The sequence below is a fragment of the Hyperoodon ampullatus genome, assembly GCF_949752795.1.
Source record: "Hyperoodon ampullatus genome assembly, chromosome: 3".
Lineage (NCBI taxonomy): Eukaryota > Metazoa > Chordata > Mammalia > Artiodactyla > Ziphiidae > Hyperoodon > Hyperoodon ampullatus.
Window position 1 is genome coordinate 80,681,789 of NC_136916.1, and position 14,702 is coordinate 80,696,490.

Genomic DNA, 14,702 nt, shown 5'->3' on the forward strand with positions numbered 1-14,702 from the left:
TATTCAAGAACCTCAAATTTTCTTCGTACTTTCACAAAATTCTTTAACCCATTATATAACCTTGCCAAAACCTTACCCAAAAAATTCTCATACCACACTGATTTGGGCAAAACAATGTTCTTAAATTCAAGAGCATGGAACTATCATGAAAAAACAAACCCAAGAAACTCCACCTCCAAAACCAACACAACACATATATCTCAACCATTCCCTTGTATTTCAAATCAAATTCTAAGTATATACCCATTTCAACAATGGTAAACTAATAACAATCTGTCATATCTGATGGAAAGTTATCAAAGTAATGTCACAGGGCAAATTCTCCTAAATATCAAAACCGTGAGATCTAAGGAAACAAATTTACTAATGCCAAAGCCAAATTATTCAACACTTTTCAACAAGCACCCCAAGAAAACATTCACACATCCAAAACAAATCAAATCAACTTTCCTTACTCAACATTATTATCTGCCAGAACAATGTCCTTCCCTCACTGAGAAATCCATTTTACATCTACACCCAACAAAAGCAACAATGTCACACCTAGGTAAATGTATAATCCATAATCAAAACCCAGCTTCAATTCCATACTTTCTACAAGATAATTCTCCACCAAAATCAAAATCCAAAATCTCACTTTTGATTTATACAAACCAACCAACTCAAATCAGCCAATGAGAATACTGCATATATATTGATGATCGACGTGTATACCTTGGTATTTGACATTAATCACAAACATGGTATGATTAACACTTTCTCACCAGAAGAAAATTAAAGCTACACTATTACTTGTTCTCTGTATAACAGGAAAATATAATCAACAATTCATCTGGTTTATCAAAATAAAGCCTACTACACCCCATAATAGTAACTGAAACTGATTTTAGTTATCAATGAATGAAACCAGTATTCATCTAGGATTCAAACATAAGTTATCTATGACATAGTGTGGTTCATTTATTCTAAATTCCTAAATGTACAGAATAATAAAAATACAGTAATCAATCCTATTTTATAAAATCTATTGTAGACATTATTGCCACCAAAATTTCAAGTCCTTTTGTGAATACCCTAAGGACCTCCCTACCTTCCCTTATAAATCCAACACCTCTTCACCTAATATTAACTATTAAGACAATAGGAGGATTCAGTTTAAGTGTTCAGATATTCTGCAAGATGTTTTATTTATAATATTTAATAAGCATAGGTTAAAGGGACCTTTTCCATCAAAACAAAATAAGTCAGAATAATACTGTATCACTCATGCTGAATTTTGAGGCAAAAGGCATTTTGTTTTAAAAGTTCATTAAAATCTCACAGCAAATTAAACATTCTATTATTACCCACTGTTTAACCTATTTTGTAAGATGTTTCAAGAAAGCATAAAACAGCATTTTAACTGGACAACCATCTTTTAAAGCACAAATAAATTTCCACAACTTTGTAAAAAGACAAATATTAACCAAGTAAAACATTTTCCAGTACACCATTTCCATTTTACCAGCTTTATTCAGTACACTTTACTGCTGGGCAACTGTAAAGGTCAAAGTGTTATTTAAGGCGACACCGAGTATTTAATGAAGCTTCAGCTTAAAAAAAAAAAGCCCAAACTGAGAAATTTTAAAGTGTTAGAAATTTTATTAAAGTTAACATTCCACAAGATCATACTCATACAAATCAAACTGCAAAAAATTCCAGGCATACAAACTATCATCTGTTAATGTGCCATCTTTCTTCTCCAAATGTCAAAAATGTTCTTAATGATACAAAGTCTCTAGAAAGTCAAATTCACTGTCCATTTGTGCTGGGTAAGAAACCTATATCTTCATTCATTTCATGAAATCCATGTTAAAAGAACCCTGTCTTGGTTGTATATTATCACAGCACTCTTGTATTAATCCATTTTTCTCAATTCCCCATAGTGGACTGCCATCTTGATTTCTCAGTGGTAGGGTCCATTTGAGACACTTCAAGCTGACTGGGTGCTTGATGAAAACATTAAAAGAAAAAAAATGCTGTTGGAATATCAATAATCTTATTCCTTCAGAGAACATCCACCCACCTTGAAGATACTCTTACCATACACAAAGCTTTAATAATTTTATAACAGCTTTAAACTATAAAACTGTATTAAAGTTGTATGTGAGGCACATACAACTTCTCAATAAGAGAATCATGGCAAAACTGCACACCAGTAACGAAGTTCTTTTACTGTCACAGATACACAGTAACCATAAAAATGTGGCAGTGAAGAGTCAAATTTTTAATAGTTAATGTAATGTTGTTATACTGTCTACGTGAGAAGTGAAAACAAAAATTCAAATTCAAAAATTCTGGAAAGCTAAATTACAGCAACACTATGGATTCTAAATCTCAATGCAGAAAACTTTCCAAGCTTCTTCAAATAAAACTAAATATGGAAAAGAATCTTAAAGGATTAAAAAAAACCCGAAGCAGTGGATCACAGCAGTTTTCCAGTCCAACAGATCTTAATTAATTTTGCATAGATAACACAAATGGCCAATATAGATGTCACCATCTTTAGCTACATATATGAGAATGCAGGAAATAGGTAGCCACTAGAAAACAAAATGATCAGAAATGCAAAATATCTCCCTGCCTTATTTGATATTTGCCATAAAATGCTATCAGATTTCAAATTCAATACAAATAAAATATTCTCATTGCAAAAACATCAAACGTTCCTCATTTTTTAAAAAAAAAATTCATTGCTTAAATAATTTTGAAGTAAGGAGATTAAGGGAAGCCAGGATATTTTACCATTAAATAAATGGTCCTGATTCATCATGATAAAACATAATTAGAAAAATAAGTTTTAACCCTGGTCTTCTTTATAAATTTTGCAGCTCTCCAACTAAATTTATAGCAATAAAGTCTGAGTGACTGACTAGGAGATTATTAAATATAAGGGCATTTTTTGCTCATTAGATAGTACCTTGATTCCAAAACTACAATGAGGATTTGTCTATTATATACAATGCAAAAATCCACTTAATAAACCATTTGATTAACCAAGAGACACCACCACTCATTAAAAAAAATACTGAAAATGAGCATCACAACATCAGTAATAAACATCAAACGAAAGCTATTTCTCCCAAAACATTTTTTGCCGATTTCTCTCCAGCCTAAAAGGAGAACTAAAAATAACTCATTTATTCCCCATATCAGTAAAATATCTTCCACTTGTTCATTCCTTACAATTAAGGGACATATTTCTATATTAAAGTATAAAAATAAAAATACCATCATTCCTCTTGCAGAGTTAATTATAAACCAATTTCTCCCCAATCTCTACTGTTACAATGCAGGATCAAGTTGTCAATGAAGTTGGGAATGTAAATACTACTATGATGAACGGTGATATTAATGCATTCATAATCAGGCTACAGTCATTTCAACGGCTATAGGTGCAATTTATTCAATCTAGTACATTAAGTGATAAACTCCGTGCTTTATATTCTTCTGCCACAAGGTAAGAGGTAAAAACCTCATCGCAGACACTATAAGAAATTTCTTTTTAAAACCACATTTTTAAAAAAAATTTCAAAAGAAAGCCCAATGGTATTAAAACCATATCAAAACTAATTAATAAAATGCACCAGCTTGTGTGGCAAAAATAAAGATTTAAAAATACTAGCATATTGGTCGTGCTATCACATATACTGTCATATATTTAACATAGTAAAAAAAAAAAAAAAAAGGCAGGGGGAGGAGAAGAAAAAGAATGCTACAAGAAAGCCATGATCAATCTGCACTCCTATAAAGCCAATGAAAATCCAGAAGTGAGAATTCTGTTAATAAGCAAAAGTGCTCAGTCAAATATCAAAGCACCTAAACAACATTAAAGGATTTAGGAATAAATCCATTTATTTTCATGGAATTCCAATTTCTTGCAAAAATTAAATTTGCAAATAAGCAAAGTTAAAAAGTGAAAAAGAAAGCAAGCATGAGTTCTTTGAGCCTGGAAATTTTCTGGGTAACAAAATCCAGTTCTTCATCTGTAAAATAGAAGTAACGGTAGTACCTACCTTACGTGGCAGTAGTAGTGAGGATTAAATGAGTCAGTACATTTATAGCTTTTACATTACCTGGCATATAGAAAGACCTCAATAAACAGACCTCCAATATACCACAGTAACCAAAGTACCTGAGGACCTACAAACTAACTTTAATGAATCAAAATAATTTATATTCCAATGGCCATGATATCTCTGAAAACTCTATAGGATCATGGGGTCAACTTGTAAAAGACAAAACAGTTTCTGCTTTAAAGAGAATTTGATTTTGCATTAAAATAAGATCAGTACAGAAAACTGAGTAGGGTTTAGTATCTAAGCCCTACTACTCCACATCTTTCCAGATTTTTGAATTACTGGAAACACTGCAGAGATGATGGTTTGATCTAGAATTCCATCATCAAACATACAAGCTTCAAGCTAATACTATGAAAAGTTAGGAGAATTTTTCCACTATGATGTTCACTATTTTATACCTCCTTTTTTTAAGAACAAATTGCTTGTTCTAAGATAATTTCCAGGAAGAAAAGACTTCTATGGTAAGAAGGTAATAAGTACCTGCTACTGCTTAAAATCCCCAAATACTATACATCCAGAAATTAAAAACATACAATTGAGCAAGGAGATCTTAAATTCTAATTCAGTAAATTTGTTCAAAAAAACACTGGGATATTGTAAAATAAGTTGTTATTTGAAATGCAAGCAAGTGATTCATTACTGGATGTGTTTAAGAGGGGTTCAATTTCCTTACCTCTACTTCCCAGCAAACCCCCATTTTAACAGCAACAAAAAATGTTTGGGACAGGGAAAGAGTACAAGGAAAAAGATTAATGATTCTTAATTTTTTAAACAAGTGGCTCTAATAAATACAATTTGTTACTGTAAAACCAGTGGGACAAATGGGTACAAAATTACAATAAGAAGCAGAAATTGATGCTTACATGATGACCAATCTCATCATGTAATTAAGCTTCTTGGTACTTATGACATAAGTTCAATCTTCTTCGTATTGTCTTTAAATCTGAAAACATTTAATAGTGAATTCACATATTTTGTCTTATTACCAAAGAAGCTTGACTCCTCAACAGGATTAAAACTTATTAACAAGTCTGGGTCCTAAATAAAGTAGGCATAAAAAACTAACTACAAAAAACCCAGCCAGCTGTTGTTCACAACATTGTTAAACTATGTTGTTCAACTTTGCTGACTAAGAAAGAGTCATCTTACTTAAGGTTTTTACAATCAAATCCAATCTTCCCCATTATCCCATTTAGTTTAAAACCTGACTACATGTCCATGAAAGATTGAAAGTTGTGGTCTCTTGTAACTTGAAAGATTTTACAGAGTCAAGTTTTGGCATTCAAGCATACCTAAAAATTAGTATTTAAAGCATTATAAATAATGAATTTCACTTTTTACTAGATTAGACCCAAAACACTAGTTGATAATGTTTAATAGCAAGTATATACAATAAATGAACTAGTATTTATTGAGCATCCACTATGTGCCAGGCAATCGTTTTAAAATATAAGGCATGAAGTCAATAAATTACACTACATTAGTAAAGTTTTCATCTCTGCTCTCACCATCCCCCATCGAAAAAAAAAAAAAAAATTCACTATTTTACAGGCCCTGGTAGCCATTTATACAATAGAAGTTCAAGTAGTAATTAGAAGCAAAGATTATCACCTAGAATCTAGATTCCCGAATGTGATTCAAAAAATTACTTTTATGAAACAACTACTAAATAATTATCATACCTAAAAAGTTTTGTCAATAATAAATCCTTTTGAGAATTCATCCAAATTCATTTCTACATCTTACCACTAACTCTTTTCCCACTATTTTTCAGATGGGGAATTAGAAATTCCACGGTAGTAGTAGTAACCAAACCTTCTAATATCAAGGCAAAAACCCCAGTGTGAAAAAACACTTTTTGTTGGGCTTTCAAGTTTAAGGAAAGCTCATAATTACTTCATTTATTTGAATTACTAACAATGAAATCCATTAAAAAGTACGCTCTATTACCAAGAGAACCTAAGGGCTTCTGAGTTTTACACATGTGAAGTTGACAAAAAGGAAGGATCCAGGGAAAGAGTAGGCAAGGTTGCCTAACAGGAAAAAATACTAAGTATTTTATAGGGTTTGTGGCCATTAGCTACAGCAACTCTCAACTCTGTAGCTGTAGTTGGAAAGCAAACACAGATAATATGTAAATGAAAGCGCACAGCTGTTGTGTTCCAATAAAATTTTACTTATAAAAATAGGGGGGAGTTTACCAACACCCAGATCTAGGATGCAGGGTTTTGTGGGTTTTTTGGCCGCACAGCGCATGCGCGATCTTAGTTTTCCCCTACCAGGGATCGAACCCACGCTCCCTGCAGTGGAAGCGTGGAGTCTTGACCGCTGGACCACCAGCAAAGTCCTAGGGTGCAGTATTAAAAGCATGTTCAAATGTGTTTTTTTTTCCATTTTAACTTTGCCTGACCTTAAGTAAAAAAAAGTAGAAAATAATAAAAGGTTGGAGTAAATTAACGCACAAGATTTTAATAATAAACTTCACATACATCTAACCATGTTGATTTATTTTTGTACTGCTTTGAGCCTCACTAAATCCCTCTATATTTTTACAGACTCTGACTCAGTTACTCAAAATTTCCAAAGTCATATTTAAAATTAAAAAACAAATTAAACATGTAAATTGAGAAAAACTTACTAAATTCTTCCACCAACATCTATTTCGTTGTACTGGCCCCTTAGATAATTCAGCCTCAGGATTCACATTTCTGTAGAAATCAAAAAGAATATAATTGTATGTACAGAAAAAGACAAAAACAGATTTATTTGGAAACTTCAACATCTTATCAGTATCACTAGCCAGAAGACCGAGACATACATGTATTTATAAATACAATCCAAGCAGAAAATCAAAAGTTCTGATCCAGAGGATCTTAAGTTTGGCTGTTCACAGGGCTCACCTGTAGAATAAAGTTACTATAAAAACACGTTACGTCTCAGGCCCCAAGAACTTCCTAGGTAAAAATCTGGGCTCCCTAACAGGTAGTCATGGTTGCAAAATAGCTGTTTAACAGAGCCAACATCACTCCTTCCTTAACAGTACAGAATTATTTTATCTTCTGGTCCTTCAACTAATCTGCTTTCCAGACTTCTAAAGGAAAGCTTCCATCACCAACCTGGCAAGGCCATGTTTCTCACTCTTCAATATTACTACATTATTTCATAATATCATGTACTTTAATCAACTCTCTTCTAGGATAGAAACCTTAAGCATAATTTCAAATTTTCTCTACTAATTATATTGACCTACACAACACTAACCCTTTCTAAAATATGTGCATGATAAAAACTACTTTTTATCTGGTTACTGATAACCATTACTTTTCACTGGTTAGACTGAAATACCTCATAAACATGGAAGATGTTTCCTGTATCTCAAATAAATTGAGAATACAGGCATATACTTTTTTCCAGTCACTCCTGTGCCAAAGTATGATTATAATAATCACAATAATAGGTAGAACTACCCAAAAAGCTTTGTTCAAAAGTTCAATATTAAAGTGTACCAATTTAAGGATTTTTAAAAAGCAAAAGAAGTTTAGGATCTAAGCTAAAACTAAGCTACCTAAATGCTTTTTCCATGACCAAGGTTTCCAATTTTTCAAATTATAAAGCAAGTTCCTGATTATCTTACCAAATCTAAATCCCTTTAATTGTTTTGACTAGTCATAACCAAGAAATAGTTAAGATCTGCTTCAAGATTTCTTTTAAGAGCAAGGTGCTAAAATATCCTCCCAACAAGTTGATAAAACAAAGCAATTTACAAGAAACACAGCATTATTATTAAGCTTCCAAATTTAATCTGATCTTATAAAGACAGTTATACTGAACAATGACAAAACCTAAATCAATCAAGTAAAATTGATTTAACCCCTAAGAGAAGGGCAGAAATGACTTAAGGAATACCCACGGAAGAAATGTCTGAGGGAAACCCATCACACATTAGTCTGACAACATGCTTATAAAAAGGCTACCTACCAGTACAAGTATGTGGCTCGGGGTGCTCACTGCATCGAAACCAGAGGAAGACTTGGATCACACTTTGCACCACCACAAAAATTACTGACACCAATGTAATCTACCACTCAATCTCCTTCCCCAAAATTGACAAAGTAGTACTCTGCCTTCCTTTAAAGGGGGGGTAAGCCAATTTCACCTTAAGCAGATTACGAAAGTTGATAGTTTTGCTCATACTCCTATCTATCTTTAATATTTTGCAGTATCGAGGACCCTCATTTAGTATGAAATTATAGGTATAAATAACAACTTTGGTTGCTGGTCATTTTATAATAAAAGGCAAAGACGGCTTTAGTCAAGTCTTAATATTATCATTACTAGCTCATTTGTGCTTTTCTTAAGATTTGGTTTTGTCACCTTTTAAAGTCCTTAAAACAATTTTTACATTTTAATTAAGAATAAAACCCGAGGGCATTGTGAAATATAAGAAACCATCCACAAAAATAAGGTACTAGTGATAAAATCATTAAGTCATAAGAAAACTGTCACAACTCATAAACCATTGAAGTTAAGCAAAAATAATTTAGCTTGATAACCTAAATTAAAATGATTTTGACTACTATATAATACACACATTAGGATATAATTGCCTGTTTGGGAAATATTCAATTTCAAATAAGTGGTATAGTTTCAAAAAACAAAGATTGTTCTCTAAAACACTGGATTATCTAGCTTTACACAATATATAAATCAAATCGTTGTAGGAAACATGTTACTTGAAAGTTATGTAAACAATCAAAGCACATAGTTTTTACTTATAAAGTTCAGAATATCCCTGAATTTAAGTTGTAAATGTTAATTATATTCAGAAATAAGTCAATTTGAAAATTAAAAGTTTGTACTGACCCACTCAATCTGGAAGGGAAAGGTAGTGGGTAAGATGAGGATATTTATCTTTGAAATATAAATTTCTTAAGGGAAATTATATAGCTTATGTCAAGCACGTAAGCTATAAATCATCATTTATAATCACAATGGTCAGGTGCAAATGTTACGTTAAATACACTAATCTTTAAATTATTTAATAAAATAATTATTAGGAAAAAATTCGAAACAATGCTTTCATTGCAGCATTCTAAATCTTTATTTTTTAAAGACAATTTCACACCTTAACTGCTTAAGATCAACTTTCCATTATGCCTGCATTTATACTATTTATTAATATTTTAGAACACCTAAAATTAGGAAAGTCAGGTACACTATCGCCCAGGTTTCATCTTATTCAAATAACTTTAACAAAGAAATAACATCCATGATTTGCAATGCAAAAATTACAAAAACTACTTTCCAGTTTAAGAGAACTAGACACTCTATTTTTACCACACAATTCAGGAGCAAAAATGTATCTTAAGAGATAGGAAACTCCAAATACTTTATACAAATTAGGAGACTAAGGTCCACAGTGAATAAAACGTCCAGATTACAGGGCTAATTTACATTAGAAGCTGGGTCTCCTGACTGCTGAATCACAGTTATATTTTCCACTCTATCACACACCTCTCATTAATGCAAAAGATGGAGATGTCCTCAAATTAACATTTCTCCCCTTATGCCTCTCAACAAAGAAAATCAGAGGAGAAAAGGTAAAATAATTGGTTGTCCGCAGTCCAAATTTTTAAATAATCAAGAAACTGTGAACAGTAAACGAAACTTGAAAGAAAATTTTTATTCAAAATTACCTATTCCACATAATCCAACCTCTATTATGTCGTAGTTCATGAAAACCTTTTGTTAACTATGGGGCATGGCTTCTTTCATTTCTGTGGAACTCCAGGGAATTTTTCAAACAGTTATTACCAATAATAACAAACGCAATGCAAGCCAATCACCAACTTGATCAGGTGACTTTTATGATTCAAGAATTCAAAATGCTAAAATAAAAACAAATATTTAAATATTTATCACTTCAGTTCTTAAGCAGAAAATAGTAGTAAACTGAACAATGTATTTATGAAATACAATAATTAAAAACAACAGTATCTTCAGTTATATTTGCCCCCATGTGTCCATTATTTCTGTCCACCAAAAATATTGCCAATTTTACAGGCTTGGCTCAGCAGATTTCAAAACACTGACTCTAAATATTATCATGAAGGTCGAAGTACATGTAGGTCTTTTTAAAATGTGACTTATTATAATCCTTTATCTTGTTGGTGATAAAGGGGAAACTATACTCCATTACATTAACTTAGGAGTTACTACAAGACTTAAGTTATTTTTATAATTATTAATACTTGACTAAAAAAGATTAAAATTTTCATTTAACATTTCTAATCTTCTTTAACCATTCATTTTTTATTCTATGGGTTCAAATTACGCCTTTGGTGGGCCATTATAAATTACTGCCAATTTATACTTAAACTTAGGTTAAACTTCACATACATTTGTGGCTTAAGAGGCCCAATTCTCAATTTTTATAAGTGTCCAACCACATCTGAATGCCAACCTAATATCCTATCATTTACGAAGAGGAAACCCTAACCTTGGCATTTATGATAAACGACCTTGGGATGAAAGACGTCTTAACTTTTTTATATATGTTACATCTTTAAAACATTATTGTTAAAGGTCTAACATTTGGTTTTCTTTTGTACACTATAATAAACACAAATCTGATCAAACTGCAAAACGGCTGAAAAGCAAAAATTAAGCTAAAGCAAAAGCAATAAAAATATTACCTTTATCACCTATTTGAATCAACAGAATAAGCCAACACCAACGATGAATTTTCCACAAAAATTACAAGGACAAAGGTAAACCTGCCCTTACATTAATTAATTGGTTATTTGGCTATTCTTAAAACTTCCCAAGGTATCTCATTATATATTCCCTCTGATAAATCCCTTCCTAATATATACTACTTGACGGTAACTTCCCCTTTTCAGTGTTAACTTAAGAGTAAGAAGTAATTCTTGAAAATTCTGTACATATTTTTTTCATTCATGTACCTAATTTTAAGATGTCAAAATACCATACACATGTTGAAATTATTTCTTCCTTTTATGCTTTAAAAAGACTAAGCTATAGATTAGAGATCTCTTTAGTCACATTCTAGTTTCCTGTAAGATAACTTACTTTTGCACCTGTTTGGAAAAAAGACTCATAAAAACAGGTAAAATGAGTATTTTAAACCCATTACATAATAACTAGAATATGAAAGGGTCTATTAAGTTTTTGAAATATAGTTCTTTTAAGATAAATCATAAGATCTGCAAATACAAAATTTTAGGCCATTTCTAAAACATAATCTGCATCACCAAAAAAATGGCTAAAGAATGTACATTTCAGATTGTAAAGATACGTAATTCTGATGACTCAACTACTGATTTAACCATAATTCTAAAGCACCATTTAATTGAAAAATACTGAATGTCTCACTGCTGATGTAAATTACATGTATCAACTATTTTAACATTAAAACTGCTTTGATGTAAGGAAAAGAATTTGATGGGCTTTTTCTGATCCCTTTTTCGAGATAAGGTCTACAGTTTATGTCGCACTGACAAACTTTAGTGATATTCTCCTGTTGGTAGCTATTAGATTTCAGATGTTGGATAAAAACATTTACTTACTTGCTATATAAAATACAGACTATCGCAAAGATTTCATTTATCCTCAAGGATAAATTCCACGGTCTCAGTCTTCAAAATGGCATACCTTTTGGGGGAAAAAAAACAATATTCTAAACAATTTATTGATGGAACCACCAATAGCCAAATACTAATATGTGTTTTAAAACTTTTTATTACAAAGAAGAAAAAATAAAATCTATGCTCACAAAACCCGATTTTTAAAGCATTCTTTCCTAAAATCCATTAGTATGAATAGTAACTAGCTTAAATTTCCCAAAAAAATTATTTCTTTAAATATTTAAAAGATTTAAATTGTTCACACAGTATATTAGATAGCAAAAAAGAAAAAGCATATCTTTGGTTTATGGTTTTCCTCAAAGTATAATCAGTCTTTTCTTGTTCCCAAAACTAAACAAAGGCTTAAAGGACCTTCAGTATTTTAAACTATTCAAAAGGCACATTAAGTTGCAATGGCTATGCAGATACACTTTTCATACAATGAAAAGGTTTAAAGATCTTGCAAAATTATTTCAGATATTTACTCATACTCATAATCACTATTCACTAAAAATATATATTATCAAAGAAAATAAAAACCTAGTAAGTTTACTTTTATGTCAAAGTAATAAAAATTTACTCTTACCTCAAATAAAAGAGCTGTATTTGTTCAGAACCATCATCAACCAAATATAATTTTAATCTTGTAAGTTACCTTTAAAAAAAAAAGGAAGATGATTATCAATGTTTTGATTTTTAAACACTTCTTGGCCAAAGTTTCAGTGTGATGAAACAATGAGAAAATATTCCAGAGACAACGATCATTGGACAAATTCAAGAAATGGCTCGACACGCTACCTGTACATTTTAAGGTTGCAGTTATTTATCTTAATACCTATCAGTCTTTATTTTCCTCATCTTTTGGTTGTATGGACAAACACTAGAGATTAAGGCATTGAGATTAACAACAAAAAATTCACATTTTTGGACAGATTTAAGATTATGACCTTGTTTTCATTTTTATTCTTCTTTTGATGGCAAGCAATACACGAAAACAAAGGAAAAGTTTACCATTTTTAAAGACTGAAATCAACTTAAAATTTTCTTTACCGTCTAGAAATACCTTTTACAATTATGAGCAATTAAAAATTAACTCCTCCAGGAGAAATTAGTGAAGTTAAAATGGCCACTGGTTACTTTAAATTTTTAAACCACAAGTTATTTGATCTCACCAAGTGGGATATTAGCTTTGTCTTTAAAGCAAATCTAAAACATGTAGTATCTATGACCTTTATTCAATTTCAAACTGGGGTCTAGAACATTTTCAGTCTCTCCCTTCCCCCATTTCTCATGTAAAAAGATGTTATGAGGTTAAACTGCTAGTAATTATTCTGCCTTTCACTATTCAAAAAAACTAGATTCAGAATATTAATTTCAAACGACTTGCAGTGTTCAAAAATTTCAGAAATGTTGATCTGAAAAACCAAAATTGTTACTTAAACAACAGAGTCTCTAAAATCAAGATATGCGCAACTGATGTAACGTGTAGCACTATATGAATGCTATTAGGAAAATAAAACAATGTCACTGACAAAAATACCCTCAAAAACACAGTCCATTACACCAGTATCTTTGATTTTATAAGCACTACGTAAATCTGCCCAACTCTATTTTTACGTAAATCTGCACCTCTACAACACCAGAGCTACCGCAGGATGAAGACAAATATATTCTAAAATACACAAAGGTTTGTGCATTTGTGATTTGTTCTTCAAATCACTAAACTCAAATTCCCTCTCAGACAATTTTTTAAATTCCTAGACTATACAGAGGACTCTGCAAGTTTTTTAAAAACCAAAATACACTATTAAAATACTGTTTCGTTTTGAGCATATCTGGATTTTTATGCATGCAACAAATGCAACAAATATGGCTCCTCTTCATCGCCCATTACCGAGCAGTCCTACTTTAATATTTACACTACGAGAAAGTAACTTCACAAAGAGATTTGGTGTCAGAATATTCCTTTGTAAAAGTTCTGTCGACCATGGCTTGTGATAATACACATTATTTTTTAAAATCATCAAATGATGAACTTAAACTTTTAAAAGTCTAGGAACTAACCCAAGTACGGTCTAACATTCAGGTGTGGTAAGTTACAGATAACGGCTCCTTATGACCTTTTTAAAAGTAACCAACAGTAGATCTAATCATTGTTCAAACATCAGAATGTCAAATAATCTTGGCGTAATTACTCAGTAAAATAAACTACCTTAATCAAACGTCATCGTCTAGCACCGTAATTAAAATCTATTTCCATTAAACAGCCTTGACGACATAGTAAACTTGTCTTCGTAATTTTTGAAATACCAGAAGCACTCCTCCAACTTGCATTTTTAAAAGACAACCTTAACGTCAATAAAGGTTTGAACAAGCAGCAAGTACCTTCTCATCTGCAACACTGCAGCCGTTCTCAAAATCGGCTTTGAAAGAGTTAAAAGCCAACACCCAAAAGAAAAAAAAAAACAAGTTTTATTTTTGTTGAAACGTAGTCAGGGTTCCATTGTTCTTTTAAATTCGAAAACGAAGATGAGTTCCCACCTCACCGGAAAGGAGTTAAAAAGCTCCCCCGTCGGAGAACCTGAAAAGGATTTTTTTTTTTACCCTAAATATCAAAATAACTCACCAGGACAGAAAGGGGCTCTCCTCGCGCAGTCCCCTTCAGGCTCCCGCCCGCGGTCACCGCCGCCGCCCCTTTCCCGGTGGGGCCGGTCTCGGCAACGAGGCCACCCCCCGCCCGGTTTTCAGCGGGGCCCCCGCGCCCCCAGCCCCGGGCCCCGCGGCGCTTCCCGCCCGGAGAGCCAGAGTGCGGCGCCTATGGGGCCGCTAGGGGAGAGCCGGCCGGCGAGGCCCGGCCCGCCGCCCCCTCCTGTTCGCACGCTCAAGGACATTTTGCTTTTCCTCCCAAGGACAAAGGACAATAAAAGGAGCCGGG

At 32.4% G+C, this 14,702-nt stretch overlaps 1 long non-coding RNA gene across 1 annotated transcript; it reads right to left on the reverse strand.

Annotated features, from left to right (window-relative positions):
- Positions 1–1,619: 1,619 nt before the first annotated feature.
- LOC307050069 lies at positions 1,620–14,275 on the reverse strand. Its single transcript, XR_013810778.1, has 5 exons — positions 14,153–14,275; positions 12,354–12,422; positions 11,711–11,795; positions 6,760–6,829; positions 1,620–1,988 (listed from the first exon to the last, which is right to left on the reverse strand). It is a non-coding gene; the product is annotated as an uncharacterized lncRNA (long non-coding RNA).
- Positions 14,276–14,702: the final 427 nt, after the last annotated feature.